Source organism: Ananas comosus, linkage group 20 (genome assembly GCF_001540865.1).
Source record: "Ananas comosus cultivar F153 linkage group 20, ASM154086v1, whole genome shotgun sequence".
Lineage (NCBI taxonomy): Eukaryota > Viridiplantae > Streptophyta > Magnoliopsida > Poales > Bromeliaceae > Ananas > Ananas comosus.
The window spans coordinates 2,306,647-2,321,086 of NC_033640.1; positions in this window are offsets into that span (position 1 = coordinate 2,306,647).

The following is a 14,440-nucleotide window of genomic DNA, read 5'->3' on the forward strand; positions in this document are numbered from 1 at the left end:
ATTGCATTTGCCAAACACACTTGCTTTTATGCTATGAAAGGCCAAAATTATATAAAAGCGCTTTGGAGTTCTCCTTGATGCTATAAACGGTGGTGGGAACTCTCACCATTTTATACCGTCGAGGAGGCGCCAGAGTGTTTTTGGATTTTTTCGGACCTTCAAAGGGCTTGTTTGGCATCGAGGGTTGTTTAACGCTATCGGGGAAAAAGAGTTGGAGCGATAGTATATAGAAATATACTTATCTGTATTCCGGCAGGGCTGCAGAAATTATATATTCATTGTTATATACACTTTTTTTTCTTTAATCATACTTTCTTATTGCACTTAGAGGCTGTTTGATTACATATAATTATAAGCACAGTGTACTTAGAGATGCATGTAGTTAAAAATAAAATAGTTATAGTTACATGTATTTTGTTTTGTTGGTTGCAATTGAAAGTATTGTAGTTATGAATAATTTATTTGATAGCATGCAATTGAGAATCCTATTTATAAACTTTATGTATAGGGCGGTGAGATTACCTCCGATGTAGAAAAAAAATTTTGTTTAGAAAGTGAGTATGTAGATAAGTTTATTTGCAGCTGGAATTACGATCAATTTGAACGTAGTTTCAATCACTGCAGTTGAGTGGAGCCTCATGCATGGCTAACTGTTAGACTCAAATATATTACACCAAAGACCGCATTTGGATCCCTATGTAGCTAAAATTGTTGTGGAGTTGTATTTACATGCAACCAAACATATCTTTTAAAAAAGGCTTTTTTTGCATTTAGTCCCCTTACATTTTTTTTTCCTACAAATAGTTCTATAAAATTTATATTTGCAAAATTGGTTCTATCCTCGCCACCCGAGCATTGATGATGGTGGAGATTAAGTTGAACACGATGAACTATTTATCAAATTTGGATATGATGAATGATTTACTGTGTCCTTCCTGAATTTTAAATTCTAAATATTGTGTAATACGTACCGTCATAGAAAAATAATAGAATACGGTGAACATGGTGAATTGTTCACTGTATTTAACTTAACCTAAACTATCGCTCATGTGGCACTCGTGTGGCGGGGATAAGACAATCTTGCAAATATAAATTTTGTGGGATTATTTGTAGAAATTTTTTTTTTTTTTTTTCTGAGGGGACTAAATGCAAAAAAAATCCTTTAAAATGTTTAAGTTAATCTATCTGCAATTTCAAACTTCAAACGAAGCCAAAGCATGAAATTGAGTGAGTTTGAACAAGGAAATTTCAAACTTAAGCCTTTGTCTTTAGAGACAGCTGAATTTTGCTTCTCTCTCTCTCTCTCTCTCTCTCTCTCTCTCTCTCTCGTTTTGTTTTGAGAACACATTTCTTGCAGCAAACAATATGACTTTCCCAGGATTCAAGGCCCTATTTTCTATTTCTTCAACTCTTTTCCCATTTGTTTCTATCCTGTGAAATTGGGGCTCTTTTTAGTCAATAACATTAAACATTGCTGGGTCCTACAGAGTAGAATATCCTGTAATCTTTGTCTTAGTCTTACATCCCCCTCTTCTTTTTATTTGATATATATATATATATAATATATATATATATATATATATATAAAAAAAATTTTATTATTATTTTTTAATCATATGTCTGATTAGCTGGATGATAATTTTGCAAATTTGTGAAAGTTAGTCTCCCATTCCTTCTCCATTTGCTTGTGTTTTGAACATGCTTGGTGGTGGTCATAGAATAATCATTTATTGCATACTTTGTGAAAGAATTGAGCTTTCACATCTTTTATCCTCACAAAATTAATCCTGTATGATGCACATGACAAAATATGAAGCTAGCTTTATACGAGTAAAAAAAAAAAAATGAAAAGAAATTATGAGTCCTTATTTTACTTAGAGAGACACGTAACGTGGATTTAGGAGAGTAGAAATGTTTAAAGCTTGTGCTGTGACGAAAAGCTAAAATGAGTTTTTTTTTTTATGAAATAATTGTCAATATACTCCTCAAAACTTAGAAAATATCTTATTTATTTATTTTTTTTCTTTTCAATAGATTTCTTATATGTTCTTTTGTTATTCCAAAATATTTCTACAGTTACCACCCATTAAGTTAATTTTGGTTAAACATAAATTAAATATCTGCTAGAGTGAAAAAAATTAAAATACCTATTTTGTCCTTAATTTAAGGGCGAATAAAAAATATTGGTGATGTAAGAAGGGTATAATGGAAAAGACGAAAAATTAAAATATTTTTCAATAGAGATCAGTAACAAAATTTAACTCTAGGGATATTTTTAAAATAGGTTGGAACGTAAATAGAATATTTTTAATATTAGCCTTATAGGAGTAAATCAGAAAATTAAAAACTTTTTAAGGGTATATAAGCAATTGTCCTTTTTTTAAAAAAAAATTCGCTATGAAGTTCCTGTACAGGCTTTATGAAGAAAAATGCTACTCCTACATTCTATTTAAGGTATATATTTTATACCATTCAGATCCAAGCGTTTAAAAAAAAATTTAGAATTTTTAGTAAAATATTTATTTTTTTGATAAGATAAATCGATAAATAAAATTTTTATAAATATCTATATTGAGAACAATTCATCTAAAAAATAAATAAAATTTTTATTTTGTTCATTATTTATTATGTGAAAAAACCTATTATCTATTATCTATACTTTTTAATTCACTTATTTTTTTTACTTAAAAAATTAAAAATACAGTTGAATATATGCTAAATCAAAACTAATTAATTATCAAAAATTAAACTATACAAATAGTAAACAGAAAAATCGTATTAATTTCAACAATGTAGAAAATAGATTAAAAAAAATATAATATATCTTTTGTTTTAATTAGTTGTTAATAAGATCAACATGAAACCATATGATATTGGATTAAAAAAAAAGACTTTAAGTAGACAAAAGAGTATATTTATATTACTAAATCATAAACAAAAACCGAATCATTTTTGGGCGAAAAATAAATTCATTAAGCCCCAGGTAACACCACACAATTATTATAATTATCTATATTATCTATAACTAGGGGCAAATTAGTTCAATACTCTTATAGTTAACATGATGGAGAATAATATAATTTTTTAATTTATAGTGGCAAAAATAATATTAACAATTTTAAAGGAATATTCATGATATTTTATAACTTTGGAGGTACACGTTTAAAATTGTCCATTTTTTAAAAATATGTAAATTATAGGTTTTTAGAAATTTTTATTTAAAATTTTTGTGCATTGTATAAGTCAGTTGCTAATTGTGTATATAATATGATATTATTTCTGCTGCTGTTACGAATTATGAGTGTATGTGGACTGATTTGTAGATATAAATTTAATATAATTAGTTAGCTTGTTTGCAACCTTGGTACATGGCACTAATTAATTGACTAAATAGGTTTATACAATTTATTCAAATAGTAGTAGTATATGCCCATAATCAAAATTGGTAAGGTATTTTAAATGCAGAAGCTTTAATAGCTCTAATTTTTCTGCAAATTTGGTGTTGTTTGGGCCATTTTAATGTAGCATCATACATATTAATGTTACTAAAATAGCACTTCATCAAATAGCTCTTCACGAGAAGTTATCATATCTACGCAGCTACTTGCAGAAGTTTTAATTTGAAGCCTCTGATGTTGCGGTAATACGGTGTTATTTGAGCAACTTGATATAACACTTCTTCTATTAGTAGCATTGAGATAGCACTTTATGAAATAGCACTATACGACCAAACATGTTGAAAGAATCATACCTTATCTTATCTGGACTACTTAGATAAGTTCCAATTTGGAGCTTTTGATTTGCTACAGAGTGGTGCTATTTAAATGACTTGATATTGTTTGCTTGAAGAGGCCAGCATCTTGCCTTGTGGCCAGAGGTCAAATTGATTTAAGTCACATTTGAAATGACGGAAGGTCGAGTGGGGCTGTGTCATATTCGAAGTGGCGTGAGGTTAGTTGGACGAGTCACAATCGGAACCCGTGGATACTGTATGTGTACGCTTTAGATAAATTGGTTGTGTCTTTTTAAGCTTTTGGGATTAATGGTTAACGCCAATAATCCGATTAGGTATAACATTTTCTCTATTCATAGTTAATCAAAGAACATTGTTCTGACAAAGGGGCTAAAAGAAGTATCTTCATCTCCTGAACTACCTAGAAAAGCTCTTATCTGAGCTTCTGATTTTGCTACAAAACATCATTTTTTAAGCACTCTAATACAATGTGATTCCCCACTAGGGTGTTCCCTGTTTGGCTCCAAACCGAAAACCGAATCGAACCAAACCAAATGAGATAACTTGGTTCACTTCATTTGGTTTTTGGTTTGGCCTGGTTTTGAAAATAGCTGAAATTCGATTTTCGGTTTCGATTTGATTTTAACACATTCTTTAACCGAACCGAACTGAAATATGAATAGTAATATTATATATACTTTTTATCTAAATTATTTATTACAATTTTATATTTATGATCAAATCTCGATCACATATCAATGCATTTTTAAAAATTTTATGTTTATGATCAAAGTATTTGTGTGCAACTTTCATAATGATTCAATTTTAACTGTAAATGATAAATTAATTTAAAAGGAAAATGCAAAATGTAAAAACTAACTGCAAAACCGAATCAAACCAAACCGATTACACCCCTTGTTTCTACTAGTACAAATAAAATAACACCTCATCAAATATCAGGTTAACTATCAAAGAAGCTTTAAAGAAGCATCTTTCAATATCTCCTCAGCTACTTACTAAGCCTCAATTCGGAGCTTCTGATCGATTTGGCTATAAAGTGATACTATTTGAGCAGTTTTGATATAATGCTATTTTTATTAACAACACTGAAATATCACTTTATCCGACAACACTATATACATGACTACATGCGAGTAAACAAACTGTAATAAAAGGCATCCTAATCTCCTCAACTACTTACTAAGCATCAATTTGAAGCTTCTGATCGATTTTGCTATAAAGTGATATTGTTCGAGCAGTTTTTATATATATAATGTTATTTCTGTTAACAACACTAAATCATCACTTTATCGGACGACACTACATAACAAGGTGTGACTAATTAAACAAACTATAAGAAGCATTCTAATCTCCTCAACTACTTACTAAGCTTCAAGTTTTAGCTTCTGATCAATTTTGCTATAGAGTGATACTGTTTGAGCAGTTCTGATATAATGTTGTTTCTTATTAATATCGATCACTTCATCAGACAATGCTACATATATGCACATGGCTACCTGCCACTAAACAAAGTACCAATAAGAAGCATCCCAATCTCCTCAACTACTTAGGTGCAACAAACTAAACTATACACCATTACTCAAAAACCTCTTGCGGGGTCTCATTCGTACATGCGTCTATATATATATATATATATATATATATATATATATATAGATATATATATATAGAGTGGGCTGGTATGCTTTCGTAAGCACGGAGGCCTCCGTGCTTCCACTTTGTTTTCGATGTTCGGACTTTCGAATCGACGATCGGCTCCGTTAGAGTTGATCTAGAGTATTTAAAGTACCAAGAAATTAAATTTTGCGATTTTTCGATATAGGCCATGGCTACTATAATATTATGAGTATTGGAGCCCGCGTACTCATAAGTTGTTTTCAATGATGGAGCATCCGAATCGACGATCCATTCTGTTAAATATGATCTAGAGTATTTGAAACTTCTAGAAAATAAATTTTGTAGATTTTCGAAATCATAATAAAATCCATCAAGTGGGCATAAAATGAACGGTCAAAATCGAACGGACGGGTTCCCAAAAAAGGATGATCGGATCTTCAATTCAAAGATCGGGAGTATTGATCTTTATTCGTATTAGTGAATAGAATTTTCTATCAAAAAATTCAACAAATTTCGAATATCTTTTAACGTTACAACTAGCAAGTATCGCATACGGTCGGTTAAAAATTATCAAATTTAGTGACCTTCTTGATCGTTAAGGAAATGATGTCGAAAAATATATAAATTTGATTCTAGGAAGTTTTAAATGCTGTAAATTAACGTTGTAACGCGCTGTGGATCGTCGATCGGAAAGTTCTATCATCGAAAGACAACTTTATGAGTACGAGGGGTGATCGTTACTCATGAATAGTATAGTAGCCGGACCTATAATTATATTATATATATTATAGTATATATATATTATAGTAGAGCTACTATACTATCGAAGCACTAGAATATCTGATGCTTGTCGATTTTTGTGCGCATTATAGATCAACCTCTATTGATCATTTCTAACCTTATGCGATTAATACTATTATCCCTGTGAGGACACTCAACCTAGAGGTACTACTCAATTCCTGAGGGGACCGCAATCATCCCAAAACAGATATTAATTTTCTTTTATCCAATGTCAACAAGTTGAAGAGCATCAAATATTTATGTTTCTGATAGCATAATAGGTCTACACTATATATATACGTATATATATATATATAGAGAGAGAGAGGAGACGGGGAGGGAGTGAGCGGACGGGAGAGAGAGCGAAGGGATGAGAGAGGTAGAGAGGAGATGAGAGAGAGAGATGAGAGAGAGTGGAGAGGAGAGTATCCGAGGCGGTATCCGCGGGGACATCCTGGACGACGGGGAGAGATGAGCAAGCGACGAGGGCGGGCGGAGATGAGAAGCGGAGGCTAGGGCGGCGAGACACGAATGAGGGAGGAGGGTCGGTGCGTGCTTCTGGTGCCGGCGACGCGCGGAGAGAGGGCTTGGAGCGGATGGTCTGTTGATCGGCGGGCATGCAAGCATGAGGCTCGTGTGGTAAGAGCTGTCGGCAGAGGCCGGGGAGGCGTCGGAGTGGTGAGAGATGAGGAGAGAGAGCGGCGACTATAACTATCGGTAGCACGGGAGGCGCTCCGATGCTTACCAAGTTGTTTCGATGATGCGGCTTCCAAAGTCGGACGATCGCGTCAAGGTGACTTTTATCTGACACTATTAAAAGTATTTTGAAATAGAATTTCCATAATTTTTCGAGTAATCATTTACTATCAACAAGTAAAGTGTTAAAATTAAACGGCTGGAAAATAAAATCTTCACAAAAAATCGGATGATAGAAGATTTAAATCAAGATCAGATATACTGATCTTACTCTAAATAGTAAAAAATTTTTTATAAAATTTTTCATCGGATTTGAATGTTTTACACCGTTAAAGCTCACAAACACCACATCGGGCCCCTTTAAAAGTTTGTAATTTTGAAATCTTTTGATCACTAGGTTTTAAATTAAAGTTTCGAAAAAATCTCTAAATTTAGTTCAAATACTTTTAATAGTGTAGATCAAAGTTCTAACGGAACCGATCATCGATTTGCCGAAGCGCGCATCATCAAACAAACAGACTTAGTAGCACGGAGCGCTCAATGCTACCGATAGTATAGTAGCTAGTTTCTATATATATATAATATATATATATATATATATCAATATAGGGGCTGGTATGCTTCCGGAAGCTACGGGGCCCTCCGTGCCTCCAAGTTGTTTCGATGTTCGAACTTTCGAATCGACGATCGGCTCCTCGTTAGAGGTTGATCTAGAGTATTTGAAGTTACCTAGGAAAATAAATTTTGTGCATTTTTCGATAAGATTGTGCTAGTGATCGCCAAGGACTCAAAATTAATAATTTTAATGGCCGTGGTGAGCCGTTTGTAAGTTTAACGGTGTAGAAATATCCAAATCACATAAAATTTTGATAGAAAATTCTTTATACCATATTATAAAACAAGATCAATAACATTGATCTAAAATTTAATGTAATATTATCATATTTTGTAAGATTTTTATTTTCAGCTGTTAATTTTGAGCCACTTCGATCACTAGGCAAATGATATCGAAAAATCGCAAAATTTATTTTTCTAGATACTTTAAATACTCTAGATCAAGTCTAACGGAGCCGATCGTCGATTCGAAAGTCCGAATATCGAAACAACTTGGAAGCACGGAGCGCTCCGTTCTTCCAGAAACATACCAGACGCACTCTATATTTACAAACCTTATAAGAAATTGACAAAATTAAATTAAAGGTCCGTAGTGTGGGTCTCACTTTGTGGGTCTACATATTTACTCAATTTAGGGACAAAACAGTACTGTGAGGATGGAAAGAACATATATATATATATATATATATATATATATCGTATTAGTGAATAGAATTTTCTATCAAAAAATTCAACAAATTTCGAATATCTTTTAACGTTACAACTAGCAAGTATCGCATACGGTCGGTTAAAAATTATCAAATTTAGTGACCTTCTTGATCGTTAAGGAAATGATGTCGAAAAATATATAAATTTGATTCTAGGAAGTTTTAAATGCTGTAAATTAACGTTGTAACGCGCTGTGGATCGTCGATCGGAAAGTTCTATCATCGAAAGACAACTTTATGAGTACGAGGGGTGATCGTTACTCATGAATAGTATAGTAGCCGGACCTATAATTATATTATATATATTATAGTATATATATATTATAGTAGAGCTACTATACTATCGAAGCACTAGAATATCTGATGCTTGTCGATTTTTGTGCGCATTATAGATCAACCTCTATTGATCATTTCTAACCTTATGCGATTAATACTATTATCCCTGTGAGGACACTCAACCTAGAGGTACTACTCAATTCCTGAGGGGACCGCAATCATCCCAAAACAGATATTAATTTTCTTTTATCCAATGTCAACAAGTTGAAGAGCATCAAATATTTATGTTTCTGATAGCATAATAGGTCTACACTATATATATACGTATATATATATATATAGAGAGAGAGAGGAGACGGGGAGGGAGTGAGCGGACGGGAGAGAGAGCGAAGGGATGAGAGAGGTAGAGAGGAGATGAGAGAGAGAGATGAGAGAGAGTGGAGAGGAGAGTATCCGAGGCGGTATCCGCGGGGACATCCTGGACGACGGGGAGAGATGAGCAAGCGACGAGGGCGGGCGGAGATGAGAAGCGGAGGCTAGGGCGGCGAGACACGAATGAGGGAGGAGGGTCGGTGCGTGCTTCTGGTGCCGGCGACGCGCGGAGAGAGGGCTTGGAGCGGATGGTCTGTTGATCGGCGGGCATGCAAGCATGAGGCTCGTGTGGTAAGAGCTGTCGGCAGAGGCCGGGGAGGCGTCGGAGTGGTGAGAGATGAGGAGAGAGAGCGGCGACTATAACTATCGGTAGCACGGGAGGCGCTCCGATGCTTACCAAGTTGTTTCGATGATGCGGCTTCCAAAGTCGGACGATCGCGTCAAGGTGACTTTTATCTGACACTATTAAAAGTATTTTGAAATAGAATTTCCATAATTTTTCGAGTAATCATTTACTATCAACAAGTAAAGTGTTAAAATTAAACGGCTGGAAAATAAAATCTTCACAAAAAATCGGATGATAGAAGATTTAAATCAAGATCAGATATACTGATCTTACTCTAAATAGTAAAAAATTTTTTATAAAATTTTTCATCGGATTTGAATGTTTTACACCGTTAAAGCTCACAAACACCACATCGGGCCCCTTTAAAAGTTTGTAATTTTGAAATCTTTTGATCACTAGGTTTTAAATTAAAGTTTCGAAAAAATCTCTAAATTTAGTTCAAATACTTTTAATAGTGTAGATCAAAGTTCTAACGGAACCGATCATCGATTTGCCGAAGCGCGCATCATCAAACAAACAGACTTAGTAGCACGGAGCGCTCAATGCTACCGATAGTATAGTAGCTAGTTTCTATATATATATAATATATATATATATATATATCAATATAGGGGCTGGTATGCTTCCGGAAGCTACGGGGCCCTCCGTGCCTCCAAGTTGTTTCGATGTTCGAACTTTCGAATCGACGATCGGCTCCTCGTTAGAGGTTGATCTAGAGTATTTGAAGTTACCTAGGAAAATAAATTTTGTGCATTTTTCGATAAGATTGTGCTAGTGATCGCCAAGGACTCAAAATTAATAATTGTTTTAATGGCCGTGTGGTGAGCGTTTGCTAAGGTTAACGGTGTGTAGAAATATCCAAATCCATAAAATTTTGATAGAAAATTCTTCTATTACCATAATTATTTTAAAACAAGATCAATAACATTGGATCTAAAATTTAACTGTAATTATTATCATATTTTGTAAGATTTTTATTTCAGCTGTTAATTATTGAGCCACTTCGGCATCACTAGGCCAAATTTGATATCGAAAAATCGCAAAATTTATTTCTAGATACTTATAAATACTCGTAGATCAAGTCTAACGAGCGATCGTCGATTCGATAAGTCCGAATTATCCGGAAACACTTGGAGCACGGAGCGCTCCGTTCTTCAGAAACATACCAGACGCACTCTATATTTTACAAACCTTATAAGAGAATTGACAAAATTAAGATTACAAGTCGGCTAGTGTGGTCTCACTTTGTGGGGGTCTAATAGTTATCAATTTTAGGAGACAAAACAGTATGTGGAGGATGAGAAAGACACCTTCTTCTGTTGGTGTCATGCACCCATGGATCAAGAACCATGCAAGTGTTCAAAGCAAGGCCATCAGTGGGGGGGAGACCATGCACTTCTGGGTGCTTCCTAGGGTTTCTTCTGAAGGGGATGCCGATACCGCCGTCGGGACCGTCGAAGCAACACAATTCGATCGGCATTCGCGGTCGCGGCTCGCCGTGAAATAAGAGTACCACTTAGCTGTTGGGAATCTGATACTCGCTCTGATACCAGATTTAATGAATGTGCAATCCACTCTGATACCGATTACTTGCGCTAGCTAGCTGGCTAGAGATGAAGTTAGCTATAGCTGGAGAGGGAGATCAAGGAATCAATGAAGAGATTATTCATTCATGCATGTGCATGGTTGGCTTCTACTCTCTTTTTGATTAGTTTTCTATGATCTTCCTTTTAGAATACATTCTTTTTTTTTATTTCCTTTTTTTCTTTTCTTTTCTTTTTTCTCAACAGGCTTTGGGATGTTATAACTACCTTTGTTATCACAAAATGTAGAGAGAGAGAGAGAGAGAGAGAGAGAGAGAGAGTTGTTGCTATGGAGAACCTTGCATGCCCTGCCAACTCCAGGGTTTGACAACATGTCCTCTCATTATGACAATGTTGAAAGATGCAATATATAATTTCTTTGTTATTCACTTTCACACTACTCTTTTTCTTCTTCTTCTTCTTCTTCTTTTTTATTCTAATGCTTTCTTTCTAGATATCATGATAATTAGAGCCTTAAAAATAGATTAATATGGTGGAACAAAGAAAGAAAAAAAAAAAAGACATCTACAATGTTTTGTTGCTTTTTTCATGAAGAGTCATATATACAGTAAACTGTATTCTTGTAGGTTTATTTAATTTCCCTTTTTTCAATAGTTTATTTCCCGCTTACTTTACATTTCCATTTACTTGTAGGTTTTGTTTTGGAGCTTTTGATTTGTAAGTTTTTGCTATTTATTAGGATTTAGAACTAGAATTTTGAATGCATTACTTTACAACAACAACATAATCTAGATGACTAATATCAAACAGAAACTGTTTTTTTTTTTTTTTTTCTTTTTCTGTTTTTGAGAAATGTCAAAAGGAAACTTAATTAGATGCCCATTAATTAATTATACATTTTTGTGTTATTTATCAACTGCATGAAAATGTAAAACATATAGACAATCATCTTTGATCAAAAAAGATTTATGAGATAATTAAAATACTTATCTAAAAAGGACACATTATATATCAATAGTTAGTAAAATTACCATATTATTAATTTGGTTTCTTGTTAACTTGATCACCTATATGGTTGGTCTGTGTAATGCATAGGTCATTAAACATGTTATTTTACTAAGTGCACAATACATCAGTGCCCTAAAACGTACGTTACTCTTATAAACTGCTGATGTGTTGTTGCGAATATTATGTAGGTATTTGATTAGTTCACGAAAGCACTAAAAAATTATCACATATATTAGATTGATATATAAGGGCATGCAATATTTTGCCAGATGAAAGTACAGTTACATTATTTTTTTCCAAAATATTGGCTTTAATTTATAAAGTGTTGATATATTGACATATATAATACAGAAAAATTTAATTGGTTCACAGCATTCTAAAAAATCAAAAGCATTTCCGTTTTACAAATTAAAGCGAAGGCAAAGAAATTTATGAACAACAACATACAACATCAAAAAAGTAAAAATAAAAATAAAAATAATCCAATAATTTAATTAATTTTTAAACTTGTAGAGTGGGCCCTTTGGGCCCTCATAGGCCCAACTTTGTCTCAAATAGAAAAAAATAGTACACATTGGGCCAAAGTGGGGCCCACTACTAGTACTATTCATGTACTGTAAAATTATGGCTTGCCCTAGATCAGGTGCCATAATTATTATGGTCCTTATTTTTCGACATTAGAAATCCTAAATTTTAAATGTAAATATTATCGAGTAAAATTTATATTATTGTGTAATTAAGTGATGAAGCGGAAGAACTAAATCGAAACTAAGTCAAAATCTTTGAATTATTTTAGTTTAAATTTTTCGCGCCTGCTATTAGCTCGGTTATGGTTTTGATTTTATCGGATCGGATCGAATCGGATCTTATCTGGTAAGCGAATCAAACCTAACCATGACCACCACCACAATTGCCTCAACAGAGAACGTGGATTTGACCCGAGTTGATTGATTGAGATGGGTGTCGTTTTTAGGTGTTAGCCGTGTAGTGTAGCTTGATGGATCTGATCTCATAAATTAGGGTTAGGTTTAGGGCTAGGGTTAGGGTGACAACAGTTGGTACTGGGACCAGGATACTGCACCCATCAATTTGAGTCGACTTGGTTTCTATGTAGCGTGAGAAAAGTGGTTTTCTTTTTTTTTTCTTTTTTTTTCTTTTTTTTTTTTTGTAGTTAATTACATATAAGATTTTACAAATATAGTAAATTATCAATATATTTTAATAAAATTTAACTTTCATATATTATTCTTATACAAATTATGATATTTTCAAATATATTCTTATCGTTAGAATCTATTAGAAAAATTTAGATAACTATAGATTAAATATTTAATCCTAATTAGTTAATAAGGTGAATCGATCTTTTTACCCCTTTTCAATTACAGTTGGGATTTTTGGACGGACGTATTTGTGATGGCAAAAAAGTTATTTCACTTATAAAATAGATAGTGATTTAACGATAATAAATCAGAGGGACATTGTCACACCCCGGATTACCACATTTTTCCCCGCACAGCAACAGACCCGTCGTATACATAAAATTTTTTTATGTATACGAAGCGATAGCTGTACTTGTAAACAAAATGAGCTACAACCAAAGTATAGAGCTATTAAGACGAAAACATGCATATATATGAAATATAAAATGATCCACTGTACATACATGAGCCACAGAACAACCTCGCTCCGGCGAGTACCACTAACATAACAATATGTACAAGATAACAATCTAAAACTACCTCTGACGGATACTCCTCTAGCAAAAAACCAGGAATGAAAGGGATCTAACTCGCGACTCTCTTATCACGGTCGGAATCAGCAACAACAGCAGTCGCAGATAAAGGCTCTGTAAAAATGTCGCAATAACTGGGTGTGATAACTACTGCGCAAAATAGAGTAGTCCTCAGTGGGTATCGTCACCGACCTCAACGGCCCACCCACTAAGTTTACAGTAAGGTATGCAACGAATAGTAAGGAAAGCTGGAAAGAACTCTACAGCTACATGCCACTATACTATCGCTAACCAACACAAGTTATCTGTAGACATAAACATGCATCACACTGACTCAATTTCACAAGGGCTGCCCAAACGGACCCACCCTACCTGTATTCAAGCTACATCGCACACCACCCACGGGGGTGGCTGGTCCAAGTAAACTATCCAAACAGGATTGCTGCGACATCAACGCAAGTAAAGCCTCAGTCCAGAGCGGCACTCGTGGGAGCGACCCAACCGAGTATGCCAGCGTGTCTCTGTCGAGCTCAATTAGCCTCACAAAGACTATAGTCAATGCAATGGGTAAAACTGGTCTAACAATCAAAACTCACGTGCCCTCGGCACAATCCAAAATAAGATGTAAATATCTGGGTCCACCGTCCGTCCCGAGGCACCCAACAATATGGAACAGTTCAAACGCTACTGTAAAACAAGCTCGGCCCCTTAGCACGAGCGTAAACTCACCCTACACTAATTTGAGTATCCACTACACACTAACAGCGGTGATACGAAAGAACAACAGCTCCTGAAACTAATTCGGTTACTTTTTGAAAAGTGACAGTGTAGGTATAACAAGTTTTCTCCTAAGTCAATTTCAAGTTCAGCATATAAACTTGTCTAAAATTACTAGATCATGCTCCAAAACTCAGATTTCATAAAACATACAAATTCCTAAATTTGAGCTACTAACATGATAACCAAAATAAAAACTATATGCTGACAACTCTA